The 21,976-nt window shown below is 42.7% G+C and overlaps 1 protein-coding gene and 1 non-coding gene across 2 annotated transcripts in view; one reads left to right on the forward strand and one right to left on the reverse strand.

Annotated features, from left to right (window-relative positions):
* Clvs1 (clavesin 1) overlaps positions 1-21,976 on the reverse strand; it is a 210,777-nt gene that overhangs the window by 160,378 nt on the left and 28,423 nt on the right. The window lies entirely within an intron of this gene.
* LOC121139100 lies at positions 18,431-18,537 on the forward strand. The gene has a single exon (XR_005875936.1). It is a non-coding gene; the product is annotated as a U6 spliceosomal RNA (small nuclear RNA).

The following is a 21,976-nucleotide window of genomic DNA, read 5'->3' on the forward strand; positions in this document are numbered from 1 at the left end:
GAACAGAGCCTAGCATAGAATGCACACAGTATTAGCGATTCATTATGGTATGTGCTGGCCCTTTGGGGATTGCCACATTGTGATTTGTATTAATACTATGTGCAATATATCTTGGTTATTATAGTTCTTCAAAACAGGCACTGTACAACCTTTAACTCCTCAGCCATACTGTTAAGATTCGAAGTAAACTGAGAATGATAATAGCAGATATTCCTAATTTTATTTTACATAACATTTTCTTTTTAGTAGGATGCTGACATTTCCTCACAGACATAACCAAAAAGAACTCTTTCATTTCTAAGAAGTGAAGTGCCCTATGAGAATTCTGCTTTGGAGATACAGAGAAATTAGATAGGGGGTGAGAGACTTTATTCAGTCATAATTCTGTAATTACCCCCAAGATCCAGGTTCACCCCCAATTGGGCAGTTTGCCCAGATCATTGTGGAGGCACACACATTTTGAGTTTTCACTTCTGTGTTTGTGTATGTCTCTCCTCATTCAGATTTTCTGAGTTCCCAATACATGACTTTTATCTCTGGATCCATTGCCCAGGAGATGCCCAGGGACATCAGCAAGAGGAGAAACAGGCTGCACCTACTATTATGACAAAATTTCCCTTTGTTGTTAAACAACTGGCCTGCCAATATTCAATATTCTCTTCACTTTAGACATGATCTAAAGGGAGGTCTCTCTTGCAGCTAGCGACCTGGGAACAATGCAAATTTTTGTTTTTAATACCAAGTTGAACCACAAAGTAATAAACATTCCCATGTATGTATAAGACACAGGTGGTTATAAATCAGAAACACAGAATGACTGAGCCCCAACCAATCAGGCAAAAGCACTTTCATGTGGTGTGTGAGTCGAGAGTAGAAGTACAAATGTGCAAGTGTTGTGGGTGTAAGTGGGGGCCAGAGGCCCATTTTAAGAGTCTTCTTCATCTGCTCTCTACCTCTTTTAGGGATAGGACATTTCACCATACGTGTGAGATGGCCATGTTGAGTGACCAGCAGGTTTTTAGTTCCCATTTCTGCCTCCTCAATACTGGGCTTATAAGTGTGTGCTACCACAACTGCCTTTTATGTGGGTGTTGGGGGCATGAACTCAGGTCCTCATGGCTGTCACTTGACCAAATAAGCCATTGCCCAAACCCACCTGTATGCATTTGAAGAGATCTGTGACACAGTAGTGAAATACAGCTGATGTCTGCTTTAACTGAGTAGAACACTGAGGTCCCTGTCCTTCCCCTGTGTAGAGAACCTAAGACCACTCTGATGGAAATACTTGAGCCCAAATGAACATTTGAAATAAATCACACCCTTTCAATATTGGGTCTCCATTCCTCCTATTTCTTTACTCTTCTGTCAATAACTGCATCCTTTGTTGGCCCCAGTATGGCTCTTATGGACATTGTTCCATCTTTGTGAAGTTCAATTAAACAACAAAACCTGGCTAGAAAAGAAGTCTGCTCATCACACTGCTGGGCTCTGCAGAAGAACGTGTCATTTCACCATTGGAGGAGGCATGCCAGAGCACTCATCTAGATAGTTCCATTGGATACATAGAGCAGCAGCTTTCATAAAACACTGCCTCATGGTGGCTTGTTAAATGTGAACTTTGAAAGGAGTTATATGGATCACTCAGCTTTCCATCTAGTGGTACCTGGATGCTCAGCACTGTGTCAGATGCAGGGGCCATGGGATGGAGGAAAGACTGGTTTTAAGTTCACCAGTCAGGAGGAATAGAAGAAAACAGACAAGCACGCTATGGTGGGGAAATATCTAGTGATTATTGAGATGAGCTAAGTCAGACAGGTCCTTCTCCTTTGGGGAATTAAATGTAGAGGAAACAAAGGTACAGGTGCCCAAATTCAAGGTCTTTGGCTGAACACTGGAGGAACTGAGCCCTCTCCTCCTTCAATTATCATTCTCCTTCATTAGGGAAAGAATTTTCCCTCCTCTTTTAAAAATCTTTCCTTATCCAGCCAATGGTGCAAATAGAGGAACCCTTAGCTGCTCTTGCTGGGGAGATATTTTTCCCTTCAGCAAGGGGCAGAATGAAATTAGAGTGGACCTGGGGCAGATATTAGAGGGTTTTGAAGAGCAGGAGCATATAGGCAACTCCTGAAGATGTGGGACAAGGGCAGCCTTGACTATGTCCTTCAGTTCTACCAGAGAGATCTTGGGTACACCACCAAGCCCCCAAGCATCTGCCTCACAAATATTCTTTAACAATCTGGATGCTCCCAGGTGGCTCATGGGAGCCTGAAAAGTCTAGAGCTTTCTATGAGAGGACCAATTAACAAATCTGCATGGCTTTTTAACCTGCTGAACACCGAGTGGCCTCCTTCTCCAGTGGCAGTGAATTCAGCATCCATTCAAAGAAAAGAGGGAGCAGCTGTGCTCTCTCGAGTACATTCACACTCTCTGGGTCTTGCAGAATCCTTTTAAAAGCCATCAATCCAATTCAGGTAACAACTGTCCCATTTGCTGGTACAGCACTGACTTTCCCCTCCGGCATTAATTTAAAGGGGAGGAAACACGGCTAGCCTGTCTCTTGTGTATATTTCTTTTTGTCTGAAACAAAGTTCTTAACCCCAAGGGAACTGTCCGCCCAAGCGACTGTTCAGAACAAATCAGACTGGATTGCTGTCAAGACAGCCTAGACAGGGTGGGCCACCAGAACGACCACACCAGATGGCAGGTCCCAAATTGATTAGGGGCCTCCTGATAGATGTTTGAGGAAATGCACATAGACATGAATTCCTGGTCTGGAAGCCAGCGCAATGACTTGAACATGCATATTCACAAAGGTCCCCCGAAGAGATTGGACAGCCAGCTGCGAACGTGTTGTATGTGTGGAAAATGGATGACAAAGAACTTGCTTGGGCAAGCCAGAGGGCCACTTCATTCACTTGTGAATTTTAACACAGGTCTATTATCTTTAACAGCTTCATGCTGCTATCCAATCTCAGGCCCACAGCAATTTGCAGACCTGGTTGTCTCGTAACAGAATGATGGGCTTAGCAACATGTGGAACAAAATTTATTTGTTGGGATGCCTGGAAATGGAAAACAACAAAGGGATTTGAAGCTGGAAAGGGTTTGTTTTCTATTGTTTTCCTACTAGGCATTATTTATTCTTTTTGAAATTACATGTTTTTATCAACAATACTTTTAAGGCTATTGTCCTCATGCCTGCACCGTGCCTGCAACACCTTCACTGAGCTGGCACCAAGGATACCTAAAACTCAAAACAAAGCAGACCACACCCACCGTGTCAAACTGTCTTTGCATTTCCCAAAGTGCCAACTCAAAAACATCCCACAGCAGAGATTAAAGTTATTGAGTCAATTAAAAATGGAAAAAGTATTCAGAAACAAAATTCCTGCTTGCTTCCAAAGAGCACAATATTGAAACTCATCCAAAGTAAAAATGTGCCCAGTGATAAGGCAATCACTGTGGTGTGGAAATCCCTCAAATGCACTAAAAATGAAAACATCATGTGACTAGTTAGCCCACATCTGAGGATAGGATCGAAACAAAGGGAGCCAGCTTGCTGAAGTGACATGGCACCCCCATGTTTATTGTAGCTCTTTTCACAAAAGCTAAAATATGGAATCAAACCAAGTTTCCACCAATGGATGAATTGATAAAGCACAGTATGTATGCAGGATGGACTGTAATCTGCCCTTTAAAAGAAAGAAGTCCTGTCAGTTCTAACAACAAGGTTTCTGAACTGGTAAGACATGATGCGAGGTGTGTGACTCCTGGAAAGACCCTCTGTGTTATCTTACTCTTGTGTCTAATATAGAAGCACAGTAGAATGGGTTACCAGGCACTGGGGGTGTTGGGCATATGTTGGTCAAAGATACAAAATTTCAGTTAGATAAGAGGTCTGTTGTATATCATGACAGATATAGTTAATAACTATAATTTAACTGTAGTTAAAAATTATAATTTTAAAAATTGCTGAGATTAGATTTTAAAGTGTTTACACCTCAGAAAACTGTGCACGGGAGATAATGAATGTTAACTAGATGATTTAACCATTCCATAATGTATGCATATTTCAAAAAAATCATGTTGCTTGCCATAGATACATACAACTTTAGCTCATCAGTTAAAATAAGCAGAGGGGAAGGAAGGAAAAGCAGGCCAGAATTCTGGAGAACGTGGTGGCTAATCTTGGTCGTCAGCTTGACTGAATCTGTAATGACCTAAAACTCAAGCCTCTGGGCTCTCCTGTGTGAGATCTTCTTAATCACATTATTTGATATAGAAAGACTCACCTAAACATAGGTGTACCTCCTGGTGGCAGCCCAGATAAAAGGGCAGTTGCTTTTTGCCCCCTGGCCCTCACATGGGACACGCCTTAGAGCCAGAGCCCTCTTCTCTGGGCTTCCATGAAGACTGAAGACCAGGCACTCCTGAGACATCTGCCAAGCCATCAGCATCAGACTGAACCTGCTGAGACATCCAGCCTGGTGGACTAAGTGGCTACTGGATTCTGGGCCTCTCCAGTGTGAGACAGCCATCCTGGAACTACCCAGACACATCCTCTAAACTAGTTCAATATGTCTCCTTTGATCTATGTATTTATTCTAGTAGGCTCCTTTCAGGGACCCTAGTACAGATTGGTAATCTCCCTTCTCATGTTTTAATATTTCAACCCTGCCTCAGAGTTGGCTCTTCTGAATACCTCTTTACAGATAAGACCCGTTCAACCACTTCAAATCAGAGAGGTACTCTCAATATGCCCCCTCAGTGGATAGGTTAGTAATTGACTCATTTGTCACCCCTTGAGGGACATATGGTGACCTTCAAGGTTATAGGACATAGGTCACTGGTTCAGCCCAGGGCTTCACCTTTGAATAACTCATGAAGGGATGCTAATTGCCCATCAACAGCCAGATTCTGCCTGGTGCTTAGTTGCTTAATTATTTAAAAACAAAAACACCTCTTCTATTTTAAGCAAAGTTCCAATCACTTTTAGGCTCTGTTCGTGCAATTCTGACAACTATGCCAAGGGCTGGAGTGCAACCAGGCCTGAGGTCTGATGGGGATTTTCACTGTGTCTCCTCATTCCTACTTATGTACATTAAGGGATGGGCAGGGCAGACCCATGACAACACCTTGCTTTGGCTGTGCTTGACCCAGTGAAGGACATCAGGGACACTGCTTTTCTTTACCCCCAGGGCATCCCCCCCTCAGAATAGATGCAGCCATGCTCCTACACAACCAATTCCACTCCCTACCAGGCCTGCCTTCCTGTAACACTGGGAGGCATGCGCCAAATACATTAGACCCTGCCTGGCTCTGTTTGGATCTGGGCATGGAAAACTCAGCAACCAGCATCGCCAGTGGGGGGAGGGGGGAGGAGGGACAGGAAGCAGAACTCCTAACTGAGGTTCCCATGAGTGTTTCACATGCCAGGACTCAATCAGAGAAACATGTGAGCACATTCGACACCACAGGCACAGGACAGAGACACTGAGCTCCTTCTGGAAAAATCTGTTGTTGTGGAAGAAGATGAATTTTGGAAAGGACAAGGACATTGTTTGGAAATCGGAATGTTTTGGAGTTGGGAGCCTGCTGCCTTACCTCACTGCCATTTGACTCAAAACCCAGTCTCATTCACTGCTTTTGGCTGCAAGAGGGACTGAGGAGCTCAGCATTAAGGATCCTGGCCTCTGTGGTCCTGTGTTGAACACAGCGCTGTGGGGTGTGATCCACCAGTCACCTTTCTTAGGTATGGCATCAAGCAGGGGCAGACTAATGCCGAGTTGCTGATGTCACAGTCTGAGAAAGAAGTGGCACAGGCAGTGCACCCTCCACCCTGGGCCAGGTCTTCTGACCAGGCTTGATAGAGAGCATCTGTGTTTGCTTCCCAGTCTGCTCTTTCTGCTGTACCCATTGCTTTCAGATCCAGATGGGCTGTCTGTTTATCTTGTCTTCTCTGTTCTATTTATTACTGGTAGACAACATTCATTCTTCCAGCTTCCCTTAGTTGTCTGCATTTGGCAATAACTACTTCAATCAATGCTTTGGAATTTTCACATTAATGGGCTTCTCCTGGGCACTACCATTGATTTTTAGGGAGTTTGATGTCTTTCGTCCCCTTGAGGTTGCACTGTTATTATTACTAGGATGGCTGGTGTTCAGCTCCACTAAGACCCCTGTTCTTGCTTTACTTACTCTTTACACACACACACACACACACACACACACACACACACACACACACACACACACACAAAAGCACACACCTCCCCAGCCATATAGACAGAACCAGGGAAGGCTCTTCTCACTTCACTGAGCAAGCCTGGTCCCAGACAGAGGTGTTCATGGTACAGAAAGAGGCATCCTGAGATGTTAGCTTCAGGAAAGACATTTTTCCTACTAGTTATAATCCTTACAACTCATTTTAAAAGGACAACAGCATGCAGTGGTGTGGGTAGGGGAGAGATGTCCCTTTGCCCTCCCCCGTCCCCCGCCTGGAACAGATGAGCTAGATAACCCTCCCACTTGCCAGTAGGACATTCAGGAAAGTGGGCCCTGCTCCTCAACTAGGCAGTACAGGAGACCTGGCCCCGATGTTGGAGATGTGGGTGACCCAGCCCTGACGTTTTGAGCAAGAGAGAGTTGTCCTCATTACTCATCTGCATGGGGTGGCATGGGCAGAGAGCCCAGACCCAGACCCAGGGGTATGACTTACCCACCCCCGTCACCCACCCCATCTATGGTCTGCTGGAGCACGTGAAGGGACCTGACCCACAGACCCAAACTGGCAGAATCTCCACGACTCAGGGCAACAACACAATAACCAAGAGGAGTCCCATTGAGGACCCAGCATCGATAGTGTAGTAAAAATCAGAGGCCTCGAACCAGACCAATGACTCTTTGCAATGAACACTTTCAAGTAAAGACACATGCACTAAAGGGTTAACTGCATGACACTACAGCTTCCATGACCATATTTTGATTTTTTTTTACCTTTTTTTCTTAAATTTTGTTTTATTGGGGAGGTGTTTGCAGAGGCAGAGGGCAGATGTGAAGGGACAGAGAAATGAATAGGACCAAGATACATAATGTGAAAGACACATTGAATACATAAAAAAGAAAAACAACTAAAAATGACAATAAACCCAAAAGGATCAAATAGCAAGCAGGAGGTTGGTAAATAGACCTTAATTTGGGGAAATGTGGCTCTTCTCAAAGGGAGACTGTCCTTGGAGGAAAATCTGAGGCACTGTAGCCCCAGCTAGGGTAGGCTCCTGGCCCCGAGGGCAGTGTAGTGTGGGCAGGAGGGCCAGCGGGTGGGTGGATGGGTACGGAGTCACCTTATTTTCCTCACTGAATTTCTTGTCACTGTAGGTCTTGCTCATACTCTTGGACAACTTTCCATCTAGACCCTTCCCCTACTCCCCATTCTGCAGGGATGCCACAGTGCCCTGATCTGCCACATAGGATGTCCTTGGTTCACATAAATAGGGTTCCTTCCAGCCAGTCACTCAACAGCAAGCCAAAGGAAGGCCTGGATGCTGGATACTTGAATGTTGCTTACTGCCTCCGAGGTGCAAACAAGAAATCTGTTTTTCAGCAGCCTGTTGCCCACAACAAATGAAGTAAGGCAATTGTTGCTGCCATATTTGCTTTGAAAAAGCCAGAGTTGACGCTTTTGAGACAACAGGTTTAATGCAGGGAGAGGGTGACTGTCTGGAGTTGGAAAATGAGCTCAAAATAAACTCCATGTATTATCTGGTTTTTAACTAGATGTTTACAAAGAGACTCTTAATGAGAAGAAGATGGATGAAACAACCCTAGGAGGGAATCTTCCATCAGAGAGAAGCCCATTTTCTTCCTCATCCACTCCCAGGTAAGCTTGACTGCACACATTTACAAAGCACATTCACCTTCATGCTCACCACTGGTATTTTCTAGTTTGGGGCTTATGGTCTATTCTCCACCTGAGTAGATCCTGGTCATCCATCAAGACCTAGCTCAGCTTAAGCTCTTGACCCTCCTCTGTATCACCATGGCAAACTGTGTACCTCTCCCTTCACTAGCTACCCTCTGTTGAGATACATGTCTCGGCTTCCATCCCACCCAGCCTCTCATCTGTTGGGCACAGCTGTCTAGCTTACCCGTACCAATGATGCTCACATGACCTGCTTCTCTGCATCCTAGAGAACAGAGTTCAGAAACCCATCACTCACTGGAGAACAAGAAAAGAGACACATCAATAGAGGGAGCCACTATAGGTTTAAAAAGAAATCTGGCACTAGGGAACTGTACAGAGATCCACAAGGATGACCCCAACTAGAAACCTAAGCGATAGTGGAGAGTCTACCTTAAATGCCCTTACCCTATAAAGAGAACGATGACTACCTTAAATGTCATCCTAGAGCCTTTATCCAGTAGCTGATGGAAGCAGAAGCAGACACCCTCTGCTAAACACCGAGCCAAACTTCTGGAATCCAGCTTCAGAGAGGGAGGAGTGACTAACAAAGGGGTCAAGACCACCCTGGGAAAGCCTGCAGAAATGGCTGACCTGAGAAAGTGGGAACTCATGGACCCCAGGCTGACAGCTGGGGAATCAACACAGGACCAAACCAGGCCCCGCCCTCCCCAAAGTGAGTAGGAGCACTGGGCAGTCTATGGGACTCTGGCAGTGGAACCAGGATGTATCCCTAGTGCACAAACGGACTTCAGGAAACCATTCCCCATGGAGGGATACTCTTAGCCTAGATACACAGGGGAGGGCCTAGGCCCTGCCAAAAATGACTTGACAGATTTTGATGATTCCCTCATGGAAGGCCTTACCCTCCGGGGGGAATGGGATAGGGGAGTCAATAGGGGACATGGGAGGATTGGAGGGAGAGGGAACTGGGATTGATATGTAAAATAAGATCCTTTCTAATTTAAATAAAATTTACATGTATATGAAAAAGAAACCCACCACTGTTTGTGTACTGAGGACCAGCTGAACTCCCCAGAGGACTCCTTATAAAACTCCCATAGACAACCCCTTATTTAGCAAGGACAAGGTTTGGCCTAGGCCCTCCATAGGCTTGTCCTGTGCCTCATTAACAGTTAGATGATCTGTTTTCCCCCTGGAGACCAATAAGAGTAAAATGCCTGTTAAAGAAAGTTGGTTTAGATTCTGTCTTTGCCTCAGGCCCTTGGACATGGCCTCTGTTTCAGACAAAGCCAGCAAGCAGCTCCCGCTTCCGCAAAGGGCAGAGCAGCAGACTCTGATGGACAGTGGCCTTTCGCCACCCCTCATCTGCCTTCCCACACTTGCTTCCCTCGTGCCTTACTTGGCTGCTTCCAGGCCAGACCTTGCAGATCTGGGGGGTCTCAGCATTCCTTCTACAGCATCAGCTTTTCTACTCCATTACCCACTGTGGTTATTTTTGCTAGCTTTGAAATTTCCTCTGTTTTCTTCCTCTTTCTGAGGGCTACTGTTTCCTGGAGTCACCACATTCTAGATGAGCCTTAGATGATTGAGATTTGATTATTTCAAGGTTTTCTGATTATAATTACTTCATATTGTGGAGAGTACCTATTTGTTATGAGTTTTGTAAAAATTCATTAACCACCCAACTTTCTCCATATTCTTATTTATGCTAATTATTCCAATCCAAAAGGCTCTTTTTAAAAAACAATTTCACTTCCTGAACAATGTAATCCAAATACGATAAATAAGCACATACAAAAAATAATGAATTAAAGTCTTTGATGCCTTAAAAGGGCAAATCATACAAGGGCTGAAGAGATGGCCCAGAGGCTAAGTGCACGTGTTACTCTCATAAGAGGTCTGGGTTTGATTCACAGCATTTATATGGTGGTTCAAAACTGTCTGTAACTTCAGTTTCAAGGAATCCAGTGCCCTCTTTTGACTTCTGTGGGCACAGGCATGTATGTGGTACACATACATATATTTAGGCCAAACACATATACATATAAAATAAATACATCTGAAATTTGAAAAAGATAATTCATATAGATATTTTCAATTTTAGCTGATACAGTTAATAATAGATCATAGAGTCATATAAAGAAAATATGTGCAGAAAACCATATAATAAAGCTTTCAATTAAAGTTGGCTGATTGTGCTGATGTTGTGGACTTGGTGGCTCATACCTGTCATCTTGGCTCTTGGGAAGCTAAGGCAGGAGGTGTACTGTGATGAGAGCTATGCTCAGATGGCAGATTGAACTTGTGAGTGTATTTCATCTTCAGCTAAATCACTATTAACATAGGGCAAAGGAATATTTTTTAATGATCAAACTATGAGGCAAAGAATAGCTGTGAGCAGCTGGTGGCAGATTTTGGAAATAGGCTGAATGGGCAAGTGGTGGCTGTCCGAACACAGCAGAGAAAGCAAACTAGGAAGACACAGGACAAGTGACCCCACAAACTCCCGGAGATGTTCAGGAGATAAAGGCTCCTGACAATGGGGCAGGTGGCTGGCAGGGACTCCAAGGAAGTGTCATAAGGAGCAGGCCCACATCCAGACACCTGCCCAGCAGAAGGACACTTTACTACCAGAGGTACAGGACAGGGAGGGGCCTCAGGCAATCCCAGCTGAGGTCAAGGCCAAGGCTCCAAATGGACAAGATGAGCATGTACGTCTGAAGCTGAAAAATCACTCAGCCACACTTGGTCCTTTTCCATTCAGCTCACAGAAACTTGGCAGCCATCCTTCCGCTAGTCAGACGATGGAAGAGTCCCTCCAGGGGCTCTGCTCAAGATAAAAGACATAGCTACCATGATGGTCTGCCCCACCACAGACAACAGCAATGGAGCAAGTGGATTCCTCTGAGGCTGTGAGATAACAAATCCTACCAGTAGCATGGCTCTTCCCTGAAGATCATCTAAGCATGACCTTCCTACACTTCAGGAGCAATTGTCAACCGATACTCAGCAACAATTTGTTCTCTTCTTTCAAACAGGAGAACAACATTGTCTGTAGAAAACTCTGGCCTGAGAATTAGAATTGACTTCCCAGAAAGACAATAAAGGACACTGTGTCTGTGGAGAGAAGGGAAACAAGGCAAATTGCACAAGCATGATGAAGAATAGAAAACATAATGTGTGTCCTCCCAGAAGGGGAGGAACCATCATATCAGAGAAGACACCAGAAACTATTAGAAAGAGACAAAAAAGAAAAAAAAATCTAATCATTTTAAGAAATTAAATATTCAAATGACAGTAGTTTTTAAAGGTAGACCTCAGAGAAAATACTGGAAGGAATTTAATAGTGTGAAGTAAGAAAAACCCCTAGCTGAAGATTATGGTTTTTCAAAATGAATGGGCCCACAGAGCTCTCAGCTGAGAATGTGAAAGAGACCTGTAGCACGCACAGCCGTATGAAATTACAGAACAGCAGGCAATGCTCCCAGGAGCCTGAAGAAGAAAAGGAGCAGAAGCCATGGGGAAGGCCAAGGATTAAAGGATCACCGGATTTAACAGCTATATTAGAAGCCTAACAATGAAGCATCAACTGCCAATCTGTCGATTTCTACCAGGCCTAGTGGGAGAGTACTATATGTTTCCCAGCTTGTGTACTCTCAATAACCCAAGAAAGAAAAGCACGTGGGATCCAGAAAACATCAGGGAAGACATCCAGGAAAGGCAAAAGGGTTTCCAGTAGATGAAAGATCATCTAGGTTCTATACAGAGAGAGAGAAGAGGTAATGAGAGAATATAGAAATGTCGAAATCAGAAAGAAGGAAGGAAAGAAAGAAAGAAGGGGGAGGGAAGGGGAGGGAAGGAGGAAAGGAAGGAAGGAAGGAGGATTGATTCTTTGAGAATAAAAGGGAATGCAAATAGGAACTGAAATAATGTGGAGACCCACATTAGGAAAGCTTTTGGGTTGTCATCCAGTGACGTTGTTGACATAGTTCGTTCTCCACAACATGCCTGAGTCAGGATGCGGCAGCAATCACTAAATGCCCTGTGTAAACAGAAAGCATGAGGGGAACTGGGGGTGATACAGCAAAAGACAACCTCTGCTTCCAGGAGATCTGACTCCCAGTGACACAGCACCATCAGAAGTGGGGAAACACAAAAATGCAGACAAGAAACACAAAATCCATACAGGATGGGTTAGACATGGACCCCCATGCTGCATGCTCCCAGACTGTCAGCAAGTTAGGTAGCAGTCTGAAGCAGGCTCTGTGGAAGTAAAGACATAACGATGAAGGCAGAAAAGACAATTTGTGGTGGTGGTGATGATGGTGATGAGATTCTGGCTGACAAGAACAAGGCAGACAGAGATGGCAGGTGAACTAAGGTAGAGCAGGCTAACCAGTGTCACTGGACTCTAATCTCTGGCAAGTTACAGCATTCCCAAAGCCTCTACCTGATGAGTGACAGAGTAATTGTCTGACTCACGGTGGTTTGGGAGGAATGAACTGGGACGTATGAAGCTCTCTTGACAAAGAACAATCAAGAAAGGCACGGTGATGCTGTTGCTACCAGGACTGCGTCACTAATTGAAACAGGCTTTCTTCAGCTCGACTACATGCATTCTGAAGTAGAAAGTGTTCTCTCCTCAGTGTCAGTGCCAGTGGATGATATTGACTCAGATAAAGGAATCTAGCAAGGAAAAGACACGAGGGTCTGTTGGTGACAGAAAAATACATGCTCCTAACTTACTTGGCTCTAAATGCTGATTGGTAAGGGAACCATTGAATGCAAGGAAATTGTTTACTAATCTGCTTGTTGATGGCTAGAAATGTTAAAGGAAGGTATGCATTGGAAACATAAAGATATAGCCAAGACAGAAAAAAATTTACACCAATATCTGCACATTTTTGTTTACCCCTGTATCCCAAGTCATTTAGGACACCTCAGGATAAAACTTACTACAATGTATGTAACGTATGCTGGGTGATGTTTCTTTGCTAAAGAGAATAAATGGCCTTATTCTTTGAAAGGTTTGTCTTATTTGGGTTTTTTTGTTTGTTTGTTTTGTTTTCAAAAGCAAATTGAGGAGGAAATGGTTTATTTGGCATACTCTTTTACATTTCTGTTCATTATTGAAGGAAGTCAGGACAGGACCTCAAACAGGGCAGGAACCTGGAGGAAGGAGGGGTGCTGTTTACTGACTTGATCCTCATTGCTGTCTCAGCCTGTTTCTTATAGAACCCCGGACCAAAGTCCAGGAGTGGCACAAAACCATCATTGGCTGGGCCCTCCCCCATTGATCACTAGTTAAGAAAATGCCCTACACGCTTGCCTACAATCTGACTTATGGAGGCATTTTCTCAACCAAGGTTCCCTCATCTCAGATGTCTTAAACTTGTGTCGAGTTGGCATAAAACCATCCAGATTCATGTTGAATTCTCCCTACATTTCTCAAGAGTGTTTTTCACACTCACACACAAGCAGATGTATTCACATGTGTGTGAATCTTCCTTTCCTCTGACCTTAGAGTTCTGCTTTATTCTATTATCAGCAGTCACCCAAATATCATATTCATGAGCGCTGTTAAGCTGAAAGTCTACTAGCTGAAATGAGCAGTGTTTCTAGGGTTTTCAAGTATTAAAAGATAAAATCAGCAGTTCTCTGGTTGCATTTATTATGTGGAGAGAAATCCCTTAAATCACCAGAAGAAAATGCTTTTGAGAGCATTGGGAGCTGAGTCTGCTGTAAATAGAGCATCAGATTTGACCTCAATTCTTCCTCCTTCCCTTCTACAAGTACCTATTATAGTGCATATTTATACCAGATGATCTTCTCCATGACACAAAGAATAAAATTAGTTGCCGCTGGCTTCTGTGATACATTGTCTATCGGCTGCAAAGCTTTCCCATCTCAGGCCGCATTCACCTCTAATGCGATTGTCCTGCTCAGTCATTGTCTCCTTTCTCTCCCTTCCAGCCACCCTGGCTATGTGACTTGCATTGATTAACAGGGTGTGACTGAAGGGACAGCTCAGTTCTAGAGTCCAGACCTTTTTTCTTCGAACTGTGTGGCCAGCATTCCACAAAGAAACCAAAGTTATACTACATAGAAAAGCCTGATGAGGTGACATATATCTGTAATCCTAGCACTTAGAAGCCAGAGGCAAGAGGATTGCAAGTTTGAAGCCAGCCTCAGCCACACAGTATGACCTTGCCAAACACACAATAAAATCATTGAGACACAGGTCCAGCTCTCCAGCTGCGCCAACTGCACTCAACTCATAGCCAACACTTTACCTGAATATAGCCCTGTGAGGGACGCTAAGCAAAACCAGCAAAAGAAATAATCACACAACTGAATCACAAGAAATCTTCACTCAATGCTACTATATGCCAATCAGTCTTGATACAGTTTATTATGCCAAGACCACAACTCACCCACACTGGGACCAGTAAGTGGGGACCTGTCACAGGATAGGCATGCCTTGAAGCGTATGGTCTTGGATTTAGTTCAGGGTCAGGGACAACAGCTAAAAGACAGTGAAAAGGCTGCTATTTAGGCTGGAAGTGCAGGAAGGCGGCTGCTATTAAAGGCTTGGGAAAGGCAATCCATTTATGGAATGATGGAACATTTACAAGACTATTTTCTGAGATGCTGTAGAGCATCAAAAACGTTACCTAATGAGTTCAAGGATCTGGCAGAAAGTTGACAGTGTCAGTTGGCACTCTGCTGTGTATGATAAATTATGTCAAGGAGAGATGAACTAAAGAAGGAAAATTTCAGCTTGTGAGTATCACTTAAAGAAAGATAAATGGGCCCAGAATTGGTTGAGTTGGAAAACTAAACTGTTTCATATTCTCAATCTGTCCTACAAGCAAATAAATGATCAACACACAATATGACTTCAATGAAGATGAAATCAAGTCTGTGGCCCTGGGTTTTCAGGAAAACCTCGGGAACACTTAAGTGGCACCTGGTAGACAAAGAAAGTCAAGGTATTGCCACACTGCTACTTAGTCTAATGGTAATGCCTGTTCCTCGGTCACAGCTCATGAATGATGAAGCACAACACAAACACTGAGAAGATGCTCAGGAAACTTGGAGTTTTTAGGAAAGCTGTATTGATAAAACACCATTGGATGGAAGTAGACAACAGTTCTAAGTGAAAGGTGTCCCCTGAGTCTTCAGCATTTGAGAGAAGGAAACTGAGAGCACCACTCGTGTGCCTACACTACTTATTTTTTTGTTGTTTCATTGAGATGTAATGGACCCATGTACTCACATTGGATTTTGCTTTTACTTTGTTTATTTTAGCATTTGTCTTCATATATGTATGTGCACCATGTGCAGCTGTGGTGCCCACAGAGATAAAAAGGCAGCCCTCGGTACCCAGGAACTGGAGTTACCAATGATTGTGACCCACCATGTGGGTGCTGGGTTGTCTGCAAGAATAGTTAGTTCTCCTGGCTGCTGAGCCATCTCTCCAACCCCCATCTTTCAGACAAAGGGAGAACCAAAAGCTGTGGGTAGAGAGCAAAATTGAAAGAGAACAATAAACTAGAAAATCACCTCAAAGGATTGGGAACAAGTCCACATTAAACAAACAGTACCCTCTGCCCCTAATGCGGGCATCATGGTGTGATTGGTTGGGTTTCCAGCCTGCTGAGGACTAGGGATTGCTATATGCCACCTGCTCATCCCTATTTTGATCACAAGTGCCCACAACATTCCTCACACCAGAGATAAGGGAAAAATATGAACATAGAACATGGCATATTAGCACACAGATTTGGAGATCCATAGTTATGTTGTCTTTGGCCTCTTAGGAAATTCCCCAGGAAACCCAACCACTGAAGAAACCTGGGATGAAAGAAAAATAATCGATTCCAGCTGAACCCACCGACCAAAGGACTTACCCCTTGCTTCCAACTAAATACAATTGTCAGAACAGGCTCACATAAATTCAGGGAAGAGCCTGGAAACAAGCTCCTAGAATTATAGGAAATGATACTTTTTTGACACAGTAAGTTTTTATTGGTTCTTATGGAGCAGTGAATAGATAAGATGGCCTTATTCTTTGACTGCTTAATCTGTATCAGGAAAGAGAAATATACACTTAGCTTACGAATGCATTCAAGGATGCTTTTGTTATGTATCATAACAGATTCAGCACTAAGATGGGGTTGACTGACGTGACCCTCAATTTTGTTTGGGAAAACTGAAGAATGCATGAAGTAAAGATAGTTTTTAAGATTAAATCTGGAAGAGTATTTAAGTTGGAGGAATCATGAATAGAAATCTTAAATGTTCTTAAAAGCATGGGCTACTGTTTTATTCCTTTGATTTGTCACATTAACAAAAGACCTGAGTCTGCATGCTATAAAGAAGTTTGTTTGACTCGGTTCTGTAGAAAAGATGATCTGAACAGAATGGTACTGATTTCCACAATGACCTTCCTTGGCTGGTGAAGCAGAAAAGGAAACAGCTGCATGCAGAGGAAACCAAGCACATGGGGTGGCCTCTCTATTACAATTTGCTTTTAAGAAAAGAGGAATCACTCTGCAAGACCAGGATTCTGTAGAACCCATGACCTTAGTCTCCACGTTTTAAAAGGTGCCACACAACTACCCTGATGGGGAGCTATAGGGACAAACTATATTGAAAGCATTATCAGCCATAAATTCACATATTGATTTTTAGAGTGTGAGGAGTTGGCTAAGAAGATGAGAAGGATATGCATGTAATTTATTCTTCTGTTCTCAGAAGAAAATAACAGCTGTGCTACCCCCTATAGTTTCATTGTTTCCAACTGACTTCATTTTCTTTCTTTCTTTCTTTCTTTCTTTCTTTCTTTCTTTCTTTCTTTCTCCCCCTCTCTCTCTTTTTTTTTTTGGTAAGAATAATCATCTTACTGGGGATGGAAGACTATTGACACCAAAGGAAGGCTCCAGAAGGCCCTAAGGCTTATGCAAGTTTTGCTCTAGAAGAGCAGACTTTCAAAAGAGAGATGCTCCAGGTAGCAGTCACTCTTCCGTAATTTATCCCAAGAAAGCATCCTTGGAATGATGGTCCAGTTCATGGTCAACATACAGCTTCTCTTTGTTAAGTGACCAGGACTTGAAAGCCACAGCAGGCTGGACCTCCCTCCGCCATACCTGAGGAATATCTTTGACTGTGTAAACATGAGCAGAATATGACACATGTTGGAGAACTCAATCATTCATATAATATCAACGTAGTGAGTACCAGATAGCATTTGCCAGTAGCTGCTTGTGTACTAAGAACCCATCAGAGAACTGAATCTGAAAATCCTCATTCTCTTTTTGGTGGCATTGGAATTGAGGTAAAAGAAGGACAACTACGAAAAGTAGATTAAGTACTCTAATGAAAAATGTAGTATGTTAGAAAAGGTCAGAACAGAGTCAGGAAATCCAAAAGAAAAGGAGACACCGTAGTACTAAACTAGACGGTCTGCCAATACCTCACTCAGAATATGATCTCAGAGCCGACTTGAGTGAACCTCACAATAAATCTGTCTATTGTGAGGGAGAAAACAATTTTGAAAGTGAAATAAAAGTCTCTCTTTTGAAAACTCAGAATATCTCATCTGCAGAACTTTAAGATGCTGGTGAAGGAGGTCACTCTAGCAAGAACTGCATTCAGTTAGAAAAATCCACATGATTATAATAAGAAACAAGAAAGCAATCGGTGGTTGCAATGTGGGAGCTAGTCCCTGATACAGGGAAATGCTCAAATTAGAAAATTTAGTATGGATTCTGTCTCAACAAAATAAAATGCCACATTAGCACAAGCAGGGAGCTAACAGTTTGGAGTACCTGGCAAGAAGAGGAGGAGGGAGAGGATGCACTATGGGAAAGAATGTGTTAGCATCTAAAGCAAACAACCAGGTCACCTAGAAAGCAGTCCATGACAAAATCAAACTCTTCTGGGACCTTAGCAGTAGGAATTCTGGGAAGCAAGTAGCAAAAGAGGACAAACCCAGCCAGATCCCGCCTATGTACGGAACCAGTTAAAGTCATTTGCCTAGCATCCTCCAATCATTATGTATTCCTGAATAAGCTGTTGGAAATTCCAGCTCCTTGAATACAGAAAGAAAAATGTTTAAGTATTTACAGAAACAAAAAAACTGCATACACTGCCTAAGAAGAAGACACGGCCTTTGACTTATAATCTTAGCAGTTGAGAGGTTGAGACAGGGGGTTTGCTATGAATTCAAGGTTAGCCTAGAGAACATACTAAATGCCAAGCCAGTCAGATCTACAGAATGAAATTATGCCAAAAAGAAGAAGGGGAAGGGGAGGAAGGAAGGCAGATTTGAAAACATTAAATAAAAATTATAAGAATAAAAACTATATAATTTGAATTAAAATTAATCAGATGTGGTTTTAAAAATATTGGGAAACTAGAGCACAGAACTGAAAAGCTGTCACAGAAATCTAGAAACAGAAAAAGTAAAAGAAAAGCTAATGGTCATAGAAATGTAATGAGAGTGCTCACTTCAGCAGTACATATGCAAAAACTGGAATGATACAGAGAAGATTAGCATGGCCCCTGTGCACGGATGGCATGCAAATTTGTGAAGCGTTCCATATAAAAAAAGAAATGTAATGAGAACTTCTGATAATAGATTAATGAGAATTTCATATGGCAATGACAAAAGTAATAAGCATAACCTAGTAGTTGGAGAAATAGCAGAATGTGAGTCTATTCATTCAGTCCTTAAAATTAGCAATGAACCCTCATTGAGCAGACTCTTGATGAGCTCTGTGCCCTGGCATCTAGAGAATAACCAGCATGGAGAACACCAGCATGTACTAACATGGAGAACACCAGCATATAGTAACATGGAGAACACCAGCATGTACTAACATGGAGAACACCAGCATATAGTAACATGGAGAACACCAGCATGTAGTAACATGGAGAACACCAGCATGTAGTAACATGGAGAACACCAGCATGTAGTAACATGGAGAACACCAGCATGTACTAACATGGAGAACACCAGCATGTAGTAACATGGAGAACACCAGCATGCAGTAACATGGAGAACACCAGCATGCAGTAACATAGAGAACACCAGCATGTAGTAACATGGAGAACACCAGCATGTACTAACATGGAGAACACCAGCATGCAGTAACATAGAGAACACCACTGTTCAGTGACATAGAGAACTCCCAGTATTCAATAACATAGAGACACCCAGCAAACAGTAACATAGAGATGGCCAGCATGCAGTAACAGACACTCAGTGCATGCCTTTGAAAGGATGGATAAAATAATGAGACAAAAAAATCAAGCACCAAGCATCAGTAAAAAACAAACAGGGCACCTTCACAACAGCAAATTTAAAGGCACAAGAGGAAAAGCAAATTAGAAATAGCAATTGGGCTATGCATACCCTTTTTAAAGACATACCAAAATTTAATCAATTAATATCTTCAAATGTTAAGGAAAAATCATTTTGATATGAAACTACACACCCAGATAACATTATTTAGAAGAAACTGTATATTCTAACATGTTACATTTGTTGAGAGAGTTACTGCCTCAGCCCTACTTCAGCGAGGAGCATTATGGGTGTAAGATTTAACTTAACTGTGAACAAAGAAATTTGGGGAATTTAAACAAGCACAAATTACAAATAATAACATGAATAGTAGCCTAGCTGTGAATTTGAGTACATAGTAGATCTAAAAATCAGACAGCAAGGATTGTGAAGATGCAAGAGTTCAATGTGAAAATGCAAAAGTTGAGTGGCTTTTTAATTTTAGAAAAAATATGTTGCTAAAACAAATAAATTAAAAACTTGGAAATAACCATAGAAATTAGTAATCTCTAAGCTGGAAGTATAGGAGTAAAGGAAAGCAGTTAAACTGCGATTTGATCGACCATGCAAAAGTAGCCCTTGAGGCTGAGGTGTAACTCAGAGGCTTAGCTCTTCTCTGCACAAAGTTTCCTGCTCGATCCTCAGCACTGAAGACAAAACCATGTAAAAATGCTTGAATATGTTTTCTTGTAAGCTATAGATAGATAGACATTGTAGGTGGGACTAGAGACAAGAACAACAGTCTAGAAAACAACTGGATTATGAGTGACAGGAATCATAAAAGTGCATGAATTGAACCTCCTGGAATTTCTATATGGGGAAATTAAAAATGCGGAAAACATGTATATATTAAGAAGTTCCTCATCAGATGATGGTAGCTCACACCTTTAATCAAAGCACTCAGGAAGCAGAGGCAGGTGGAATCTCTGTGAGTTTGAGTCCAGCTTGGTCTACAAAGTGAGTTCCAGAAGGGCCAGGGCTACACAGAGAAACCCTGTCTTGAAAAACAAAGTGAAACAAGCAACAACAACAACAACAAAAAAGAAAGTTCCTGATCACTACTTTTGTTAGGAACAAATGGAGGCTGCTCGGTCTCTGGCATTAATTGTAGTTTAATCTACAGCAAAACCACTCCCAGAAACAATCACTGTGGTGCAAAGAGGTGATTCCCAGAAGCTGTCAGCACCTGAGAACCCCCTCTTATGAAAAAAAACAAGTAAAAACACTAATGTAAGAACCCTCGCTTGTGTCTGACTTGCTTGCCCATTCACACTCCACCATGCAAGGACACAGCATCCCTTCCATCTACAGAATGCTGCAAAACCACACCTTCGCAAGGGTTGTTGCTAAACAACCCTGTTGCCTAGATCGTGAGCTTCCCCAAGAAATGGCAGAAGTGAACCTCCTCTCTTCATAAGCCACCCATGCAGGTGCAGGTGTTTCATTGCAACGCCAACAACTGGCCTAATAAGACAAATACTTTGTAAGCTCTTAAAGTAACTGTAATACAGTTTCAAGTGAAGAACAGAAGAATAAAAACATTGGCATGGATCCAGTGCCAAGTCTGAGTCAAACATTTTTCTCATCCTTCAGTCGTATTGACGCTTTTAGTCTTCATCGTCACCCTTGGAGGCAGAAGACACCTCTTTATTCTCATTTGACAGGCACGGCACGGAGTGTTATGGTCCTCCAGGCCTGACTCAGACAAAGTTGGCACAAAGTGGTCTTTACCACTGTACTGGGATGTCCAGTTTAAGACTGACAACTCCCCCATCCCCTGTGTAAAATACCTTAGTTCTTAATAAAAATGCTTGTTACATAAAAGTAGCCGCATTATAGGTGAACTTTAATGTCAAAATGCTTTTTCTATTTTCAGAATTTCCCTCCAGGAGAGTATTTACCATTAAAAGTCGCATCTCACTTTGTCTTTAGAATACAGCCATTAGTCCATGCTGTAATACAAAACCAATAGAATAGCGCCCTCTGGTACGCCACAAAATCGTCCTCTTGCATTAACCAATAGGAGAGTAAAAGAGAAGTTAAGTCTTAAATTTCCTTGGGATGTGACCTGCTAAGAATCTACCAAAAACTACCTTCTCCTCTACCAAATGTACATTAATATCCAGTTTCAATAAGTCCATGTATTGCCAGTATCCAAGTACAGACCATTGGTAAGTGTCCTTGAGTTTAGAATGGCCTGTTAGGCCGTGTGTGGAACTGTATGTCTGTGATCCCAGCTCTTGGGAAGCAGAAGCTGGAAAACCCAGAGTTCAAGGCTGGCATACGTTATTTATCAAGACCCTACCTCAAGCAAAACAAAGTAAATAAAAAATAGGTTAAAGTGCCTTATTCATCCAGTAGCTTCAGCTACACAGCCCACTGCTGGTACCATGGAAAAGTCTCACTCATGCTTATCACCCTATGCTGCACTGGCACTCTCTGACCCTACCTGTGGATGTCTTGGCACTGGAGAAATCAAAGCAGTATAAATATAAACCTGCAAATATAAAAGTTGTGGCCTCAGTGGTGGGGCCACAGCTATATATATGTCATGATGAACACTCTGAAAAGAAAAGGTTGAGGCAGCTCAGATGAAGGACCAAAGGAAAAGACAAAAGAGGTGACAATGATAAATAAAAAAAACACTTTATTTCCTTTCCCTAATGTAGCCTTGTTGAGAGATGCAGTCCTATATTCAATGGC

The sequence above is a fragment of the Mesocricetus auratus genome, unplaced genomic scaffold, assembly GCF_017639785.1.
Source record: "Mesocricetus auratus isolate SY011 unplaced genomic scaffold, BCM_Maur_2.0 Super-Scaffold_6730, whole genome shotgun sequence".
NCBI classification, from domain to species: Eukaryota; Metazoa; Chordata; class Mammalia; order Rodentia; family Cricetidae; genus Mesocricetus; species Mesocricetus auratus.